Below are 9,261 nucleotides of genomic sequence, written 5' to 3'. Positions count from 1 at the left end.
TAGTTCTGTTTATGTCACATAGTGATTGTAAAGGATCAATGATAAATGTGAAAAATACTTTGAGATCATGAGGAAAATTTATAATTAAATTGAATAAAAAGTAAGTTTAATGAACAAATGTTTAAAATTTTTCAGGCATCTGTCTTTCTCTTTCTCTCTCTTCTTTTTCCTTTTTTTGAGACGGAGTCATGCACTGTTGCCCAGGCTGGAGTGCAGTGGTGCGATCTTGGTTCACTGCAAGCTCCGCCTCCTGGGTTCACACCATTCTCCTGTCTCAGCCTCCCGAGTAGCTGGGACTACAGGCATGAGCCACCACGCCTGGCTAATTTTTTGTACTTTTAGTAGAGACGGGGTTTCACCGTGTTAGCCAGGATGGTCTCGATCTCCTGACCTTGTGATCCACCCGCCTCGGCCTCCCAAAGTGTTGGGATTTCAGGTGTGAGCCACCACGCCCGGCCTTTTTTGCACATTTCATTCAACTGAGGAAAAGAAGGAAAAACATACATTCATTGGTCGCTTATTATGTGCCAGGCATGTGTGCTCAATATGTTGTATACATTACAATGGAACATATAACCAGCCTTGCTTTTTCTTGGTAATCATAGTATTTCTTTGGGTCAGAGGCCATTTGTAAGATAATATTTCTAGTAGTGAAATTCCCTAATTGACTTTTGTAAGTATCTTCAATAGCAAAGTATTGAAGTATTGAAAATGTATTCAGAGTATTGAAAACATATTCAAGAAAAGAAAGTATGGTTGGCCTGGTGGATGTCACACTTCCCTGATTTATTATCAGTCTTGCAAAATAGGAACCCACTTTCCTTTTAGAGCGGAAACTGGTGATAGAGATATCTTCTTTCCTATCTGATTGATCCAGCCCGGTTCAAAAGCCATAGTCAGCAGTTCTAATGGGAAAGGATGTGATGTCTAAGGTGTGGCTGGTCTGCTGAGCAACTGCTTTTTGATAGTGTTGGTGGTGGTGGTCAAAAGCTTATTGATTTCCATCAGAGGAAATGAGTTAGCAGGCTTCAAGATGCTCTCTTTCTATGTTTAATGCTCTTCCACTGTCACTCTTGCATGAATTCCCAGAGCAGAGCTTAATAAGGCCTAGGGCACTATCATGGGGATTATTTTGAATGCACGTTGGAATTTAAGTGACACAAAAAAATGCCCCATTTAGCAGGAGTATGTCTGAATGCCCTGGAGGTTAATTTTGTTGGTGAATATAAGGTAAATTAATTCACTTTAAATATTCCAATTCCTTTAGAGACTTCCATAATTGGCACCCAAACAGTTTAAAAGAGTGAATAAAGCTACCAACGGCAAGCAATTTACCCCATGAATTCTAATCTCCAGAGTTCCAGAGCACTAAGTAAAAAACCAAACAAGATGTAGACCTGGCTGATCTCTGCATTGAATAAATATTTCTCCAAACGGCACGGCGCAGGTCAGCTGGCCCTTTTTCTACATAGTTGTCATGACAGTAGATGTTAAAACCTCAGAAGAATTAGAACGTCAGAGCTGGAAAGGGCCTTAGAGTTTGGCATAGGGCAAGGAAAGCCCCAAAGCAGTGGAGAAGGGAGTAAAGTTACTCATTGCTAGTTAGTGGTGGAGCCTGAGAGTCTCCTGAACCTTCTCAGTCTAGCAGACCAAAAAAAAAAAAAAAAAATTCTTTTCAGTGTTTATATGTATATATTTGTTTTTTCCCCCAAGAAAGAGCACTAAAGGATATTTGATAAGTTCTCATGTTCGTGGAAAACAACTAGGGAAAGAATTCCCAAAGGTTTAGGCTAATAGTTTTTCCATTTGTCAATTTGTTGACCTTTACATTTAAAAAATATTTTTCAGTAAGAGGGATAATTAATGTTTTCCCAGCCAAAAGGACTCTCTTTTCTAGGCGACTTGCCTCCTCCCCTCTGGGAGTGGAGCGCAAGAAGTTGATGTTTGTAGTATAAGACCCTGACTCTATGTACCTCAATTGACTCAGAGACAGAGCTCACCCAGGATGGGCCGATCCAGTTGTCTTTTGGAAACTTGTCACTGAAATTCTGGTCAGACTGTGCTGATTGAGAGGTGGTCTTTTGAAGCTTGTACTGGGAGAAGCAAGAAAGTGCTTCTGTTGAGAGATAAAAGGAGGCAAAGCCTCAGAAACAGAGAAGGGAGGGACAGGGAGGGAGAGATAGAAACACACAGGGAAAGAGAGACAGAAGGAAGGAGGGGTGAGAGAGAGAGAGAGAGAGAAAGAAAATGAATTACTGCCTTCGTTCTGGAGAATTTTCTACTGTGTCGCTCTACTCCTTCTAGGCCTGTTCTCCCTGCTCTTGGGATCCATGAGATTGCCTTAATAACCCCTCTTTTCTCAAGTAGGCTCCTGTTAATTGCAACCAACGAGACTTGTTAAAACAAAAACTGCTGTAAGATATTTGTTAACTTCCTAGCAGACAGTTCAAGGTTACAGTTTTTAAGGGTACCAGAATTTCAAATGAATTTTACTCTGAGGCTTTGGTCAGCATGTGGATTTCTAATAAATGACTGTAGCTTTTCTTGGTGAAAGGATGTAAGATTCATCTTTTAGATCTCAGACTGGAATTTTAATGTCTGGAATCATTAACTTTCAGCTTTTCGGTGATGAATTTCATAAAAAATGTGATTAGCCTTTCAGACTATTATCTTTTCACTCTATGGAAGATTATTTAGGTTAGTCTGACCCCATGTCTGATTGTTCTAAACCAAAACATTTGCTTCGTAACAATGTCTTTGTAGTTCACTTTTAGGGGTGGTATTTGGCTTTTGTAATAGTGATGCTACTTCCGGTTTTGGTGACAACAAAAACATTGGGCGATTGGGTTAGGGTATATGACTAGGTCAATATTAACAGTGGAGTTCATTTTCAATTAGAGGGGCTCAGAAATTGCTATTTTTTAGGTATCCTAGAGAAAGTAAAGTGATCATTCAGATGAAGGCAAACCATTTGCTGTATCATGGACTCTAAAGAGTATTTGAGGGTAGATATTTCCTTGTTTTCTGAGGCTACTGTCATTATGTTTTCCACGTTGGTTTCCAAGATTTTCATCAGAAAAACAGAGCTGGCTATTCTAGGTCAGGTAAACTAGCCACAAGTGTCCTGTCCACAAGGGCAAAATGAAGGTTGTTAGTTCTTAGCATTCCAGACTTAAAATATCATTCTGAGGAGAGAAGCTTATGGAAGTTAGCATTCCTCTGGGTTTCAAGAGTCAATACTGTGTTAAAAACAAAGAGGTGATGGAATGCATAGTTTTCCTCTCTTGCCTTACTTTGGCAAGACCAACCTAATAAGTGGAATTTCAAATGACCTACTGGGAAGGTTCTCTAAGATTTTTAGCAAATCTTTCACAAAGTTTTGAACAGGACAGCAAGCCCAATGTTAGGTGAGATATTACTCGCTGGTGTATTTGGGGGAAACCCAGGAAGACTCCCTCCTTCCAAAATATCTTCCTGACCAGCAATGTAGCTGTAGTTATATAATTAGAGATTCAGTTTTGTTGTTGTTGTCGTCTTGTTTTGTTTTTGTTTTTGTTTTTTTTGAGATGGCTTCTCACTCTGTTGCCCATGCTGGAGTGCAATTCTCCTGCCTCAACCTCCCAAGTTGCTGGGACTACAAGTGCGCAACACCACGCTCAGCTAATTTTTATATTTTTAGTAGAAACGGGGTTTCACCATGTAGGCCAGAGTGGTCTCGATCTCTTGACCTCGTGATCTGCCCACTTCAGCCTCCCAAAGTGCTGAGATTACATGTGTGAGCCACAGGGCCCAGCCAAGATTCAGTTTTGGTTTAAAAAATTGCCCCATTGACATACAAATCCCCTGGGAAATTGACAATGAAATTAATAGATAGCTTATCAAATGACTCTCAAAAGAAGTCACTCAAAGACTACGTATCAAAATTGAGGATCTTTCAAACTACATGCTTCATCCTCCTTAAAATTCTGAAACAGTCCCCCTTTTCTCCCCCTTTTCTCCTCCTTTTCCCCACTATTCTATGTGTCTTAGCTCCCAGGCATGCTGGTTTGGGACAAGATGGAGAACTACTGATGTAATCCTTGGTGTGATTTTCTGGAATTGCCTTCTTTAATTACAGCTAAATAAGATTGAAATATTAAGGCACTAAACATTTGGATGGGGAAAGGAGGAAGAAGGTATAATTTTGATGCTGGGTGCAGCAAGTTTGAATAGCTTTGTTTTTGTTTTTTTTAGACAGTGTCTCACTTTGTTGCCCAGGTTGGAGTGCAGTGGCGTGATGTCAGCTCCCTGCAACCTCTACCTCGTAGGTTTAAGTGATTCTCCCTTCTCAGACTCCCGAGTAGCTGGGATCACAGGCATATGCCACTATGCCCCGCTAATGTTTTATATATTTTTTAGTAGAGATGGGTTTTCACCATGTTGGCCAGACTGGTCTTGAACTCCCGACCTCATGTGATCCGCCTGCTTGAATAGTTTTGAAGAATCTTCATGGTAGGCAGTCATGGGAGGGTGCTACAGAATTCCTGCACCTGTCCAATGTCAATTTTGGGTACTCCAGGGCACAGACATGGAGTTTGGTTTCCAGCATAACACCTGGCAGTAAGAGGATGAGAAAGGTTTGGAAAGTGGAGATTAGGAAGACCTGAACACAAGTTTAAGGTACTTAACAATTATGCCTGGGGCTCTTCTTGCTTTTAGGTGAATGAAAAGGATAAGACTATTATAACGCTGACACAGATTTGTTTTGCTCTTGGATATTATTTTCCATCCTGGATGCTAACAGGGCATATTGATCTCTAAAGAGGGAACAAGCAGGACCCTTTTAGACAAATGGTTTTGATATTTGCTAATTGAATTCACCCATGCAAACCGTATTGCTTTTCTCAGTATCATCTTCCTGGATCTGGCCACGCTGCTGCTGAATCAGTGTGGGGAACTGTGGACCTGTTGGTGCAATGGATTTGAGAAGCCTCTGTGTTGCAGAGCTCCATGGCTGGTCCTGGTAGACTGGTGCTACCCCAAGGATGACCCATCCTGAATGCACATATATTCTGAAGCAAGACTTCTAAGGAAGCTACAGAAAACAGTGAACCTGAGAGAATCACAGGGTCAATGACCAAATGTTTAAGCAGTCACTTAATGACTACTAAACTGATAGACACTAGCAACCAGTTCTCTACAGTGTTTCCTAATTTAGGCTGACCAGATTCATCTGTGAAACTTAAAAAATACAAAAATATTAAAGGAAGGCCTGCTTATGGTAAACAAAAGTATAAAAGTTCATAAATGTAACAGTTTCTCTCCTCTCTCCCACCCCCAAATATCTTGATCCCTGAATGTAACTATCAAAAATCAAAGTTCCTTTAGAAATTTGCTGTTAATAAACAAAGCAGATAGACAGATACACATCTAGGTAAAATGATATCATGCTCTTCATGTTATTCTGCAACTTGTTTTTCACTTTATCAATTTTTATCTGGTGGTCTGAATCAATGGACGCTCACATGGCTGTGACTGTCTTTTCCTGCTGGAAATGTGTGGGAGAGATAAAGGCATAGAAGCCACTGGTCCTCTAAGTTTACCTGGAGGGCCTGTTCAAGTGAGATTACTACTCACATCCTCCCCATTCCACCCAAAGTTCCTGATTTTAGAAACCTGCCAATGGAGAAGTTTTAAACAAGACCTATACCTTTTATTTTACACATGTTTCCAGGAAGGCATCACTGTGATGCACTATAAACAAGCTGAAACTGCAGTGGGCAGTTTTCCATGGTGGGATATAGAAACACGTTCTCTGCAATGTAATTCTTCCTATGTCTTCTCTTTCTTACAGTTGGTTCTAAGCAAGAACAGATCTACTGAATGGTGAGAAAACGGACAGGGATTCTTCAAACTTCCTCCTTGTCTGTGCTCCTAACCTCTTTCCGTTTCCTTTTGCAATCCCTTCAGTAGTTTCTCCATGTGACTACATTTTACTGCTTGCGTCTTTCTTACCAATCGTTCCTCTTGCTACCAAACTCTTCCTCCTCCTCACTTTAAAGAAGGCACTCTTAAAAAGTCGAACTTTCTAGTCCACCCAGAAACAAATTGAGATAAGCTTTTTGAGAGGCTGCTTTATAGGCTGTTTCAGTTCAGAGAGATTAAACAGGATGACCTCACTGAAAAAGAAACCACACTTAATAGCTCTAAATGGGACTGCTCTTAACTGGGTCACCCTGAACCATTGCACACACTTCTTGTTTCAAGTGAATGTGGTGGTTTGGGCCAGAATGAGTTGTCAGCGAGATAGTTTAAATGCCTTTGCTTTCAGAGATGAGCCAACACCTTATAATGTAAGCAGAGGGAGGGAATACGTAGGTTTGTCTGATATTCAATCCCAAAGCCTGAATTCTATTCCTGAGACATCTTGGGAAATTGACATTCTCTTTCTCTGCTTCTCTCAATGAGAAATGTGTGGAACACAAGTTCTTCAGAATAGAGACTCCATCCATGTCTCACCCACGTTTATTCTAAATTAGGGATTTCAGATGAATACAGTTTAAGGTAACAGTAAAGAGCATCTCCTTTAAATCAGAAGGACCAGATCTCCACTCCCAGCTTCACTATCAGGACTGTTGTTGGGGTCAAATAAGAAGTTCATACAAGAGCTTATCACAATACTTTGAACATAGTAAACATTTAATACATTTTAATTATTTGTTAGTTTTTAATCTTGAAATGGAAGCTACTTCTATCAACAGCCAACATAAAGAACTCTGGGCTGTGTCCCAAAATATGTGGCCCAAATTTTAACTAACCCAAGACTTCTAGAAAGTTTTTCCTAAATCTCTGTGACTTTGTGAGGGATACTCACTTTTAGTAGCTTCTCTCTTAGTCTTCTAAAGGGGAAACAGATTTTGCCAACATTAGGAAGTCTTCATTATTAATAGACACTGCTTTGAGTTCCCCCTGGCCAAGTTGCTGACTCAATACTTCTTGTTTCAGAAAAAGGAAGTAGCTGAAAGGCACCTGTTAATGAGACTAAAGTACCACAGTATCTGTCTGTGTGTGTGGGTGGGTGTGTGCATGCACGCGTGCACACGTGCGAGAGAGGTGGGGAAAGAGAGAGAGAGAGAAAGAGAAGGCAGTTAAATCCCATCCTTGGAGTGAATATGAAAACCATCATATAGAAAGATGAGGTTCATGGTATATCAGTTTTCTTGAAATGTCTAACTTTTGTTTTCCCTTAAATATGCTTTTAAATTTTTGCCCTTAAGAAGTGTGCAGTAGGTAAGTGAATTGTGACTGTAATGGAAAGATTTTATCTCCTATAGCTTTCTTGATAAATAAAATTAATAAATTGGAATTGTCATCAACTTGGTTATAGAGTTCTGCAGCGCTACATCAAGTTATGTATTAAAGAAATTTAAAGAGGGTTTTGTAAGATGAGTGAAGGATGTGCTTCATTCTAACTCAGACCTATTTCTTAGAACAGCCTTTTCTAATACAGCAGGACGAGACCTGTGGCCTTAAAGAGAGGTTTCAGACAAGGCAGGTTACTTTACTCTTTTATTAGTTGATTCAAGCTTATTATGAAAACCATTTATTACATGTCTCCTATATGCAAAGATTAGTGCTAGGGGTTGAAGATACAAGCTAGGGAAAAGCAAACATAAAGAGGTAGAACATTGAGACATACAAATTCTGTTGAAAAGAAAATAAAAAAGTAAGAGGTAGAACAGGATAAATTCTCCAGTAGAGGTAAGAACAGAGAGCTGTAGGGATGGAGGAAGCAATGACTAATTGCCTGTGGTCAAGGAAGGCTCAACCAGAGGAACTGACTCCATACCATGTAAAAACAGTACATTTTGTGGTATAACACCAGCCAGCTTCCTGCATTTTGATTTCTGACCGACCCAACTTTTGCTTTTGATCATTTCCTTTGGTTGGTCGGTCTGCCTGAAGCTCATATTCTACTCATATTCTATTTTTCTATATATTTCTAGAATCTAGACAGGATTATGTGTTTGGCGTATAATAGGTGCCTAATCCATGTCCAGCTGAAACGATGATGACTCGTGGCTTTAATAAGCTTCCCTCCTCATTCCTTTATGCATAGAATGGATCTTCCTTTTTGTACTTAATCCCACATTTCTCCTCAATTTTAACTTTCATGATAAATTATTTGTTGGAGCTTTTGATTCCCCACTTCCAGCGAGAGTTCTGAACATAATCAATTGGTGCTGGTCTCCTGCGGCCTGTTGTCTCCTTATGATATCTGGCATAGTGCCAGAGGACCTTCATTGCCCTGAGGCTGTCGGTTTATCCCTTAAGATGCCAAGTATGTCCTTAGAATATCATTGCAATGTCCAGGGATTTTCAGACTACTTCAGAATTATAATAGATATCTGTTGACTTACCTCCAAAGTGACAGTAAAAAAGACCTGCTGAATTTTAGGGCCCTGGATGTGTAATCTTATACTGTGAGAATTTGCCTAGGTGGAGTTTTCAGCTAAAGGCTGATCACATTACTTTATGAGCTAATCATTTCAAACAGCTGCAGAGACAAGAGTAGGAATACTCCTGCTGAACCCTCATCTGGCTTAATAATGAGACTCTCCATTGAAAACCAAGGTTGAAGGCATATGGCAGGGAAAGGGGGATGAAGTTCCCTAAAGGAGTAAAAATAATCACTGAGGTATTCAGGGTTTTCTTTTTCTAGTCTCACTTTTTTTCAGTTGAGGCAGGGTCTTGCTATGTTGCCCCAGCTAGTTTTGAACTCCTGACCTAAAGTGATCCTCCTGCCTCACCCTTCCAATTGTGTTGAGATTAGAGGTGTGAATCACCATGCCCAGCCATGAGTTTTTAAAATATATACTGTGTATCTAGCCGGGTGCGGTGGCTCACGCCTGTAATCCCAGCACTTTGGGAGGCCAAGGAGGGCGGATCATCTGAGGTCAGGAGTTCGAGACCAGACAGGCCAACATGGTGAAACCCTGTCTCTACTAAAAATACAAAAATTACCTGGGCGTGGTGGCAGGCACCTATAATCCCAGCTACTCGGGAGGCTGAGGCAGGAGAATTGCTTGAACCTGGGAGGCAGAGGTTGCAGTGAGTCGAGATCGTACCATTGTACTCCAGCCTGGGTAACAAAAGCAAAACTGCATCTCAAAATAAATAAATAAATAAATAAATAAATAAATAAATAAAATATATACAATGTGTCATGCACTGTGCTATTTTCTAATCGTATTTCCTTTAATCTTGACCAATCAAAAGTAA

This window comes from Macaca mulatta, chromosome 7, assembly GCF_049350105.2.
Source record: "Macaca mulatta isolate MMU2019108-1 chromosome 7, T2T-MMU8v2.0, whole genome shotgun sequence".
NCBI classification, from domain to species: domain Eukaryota; kingdom Metazoa; phylum Chordata; class Mammalia; order Primates; family Cercopithecidae; genus Macaca; species Macaca mulatta.
Note: the sequence above shows the minus strand (reverse complement) of the source record.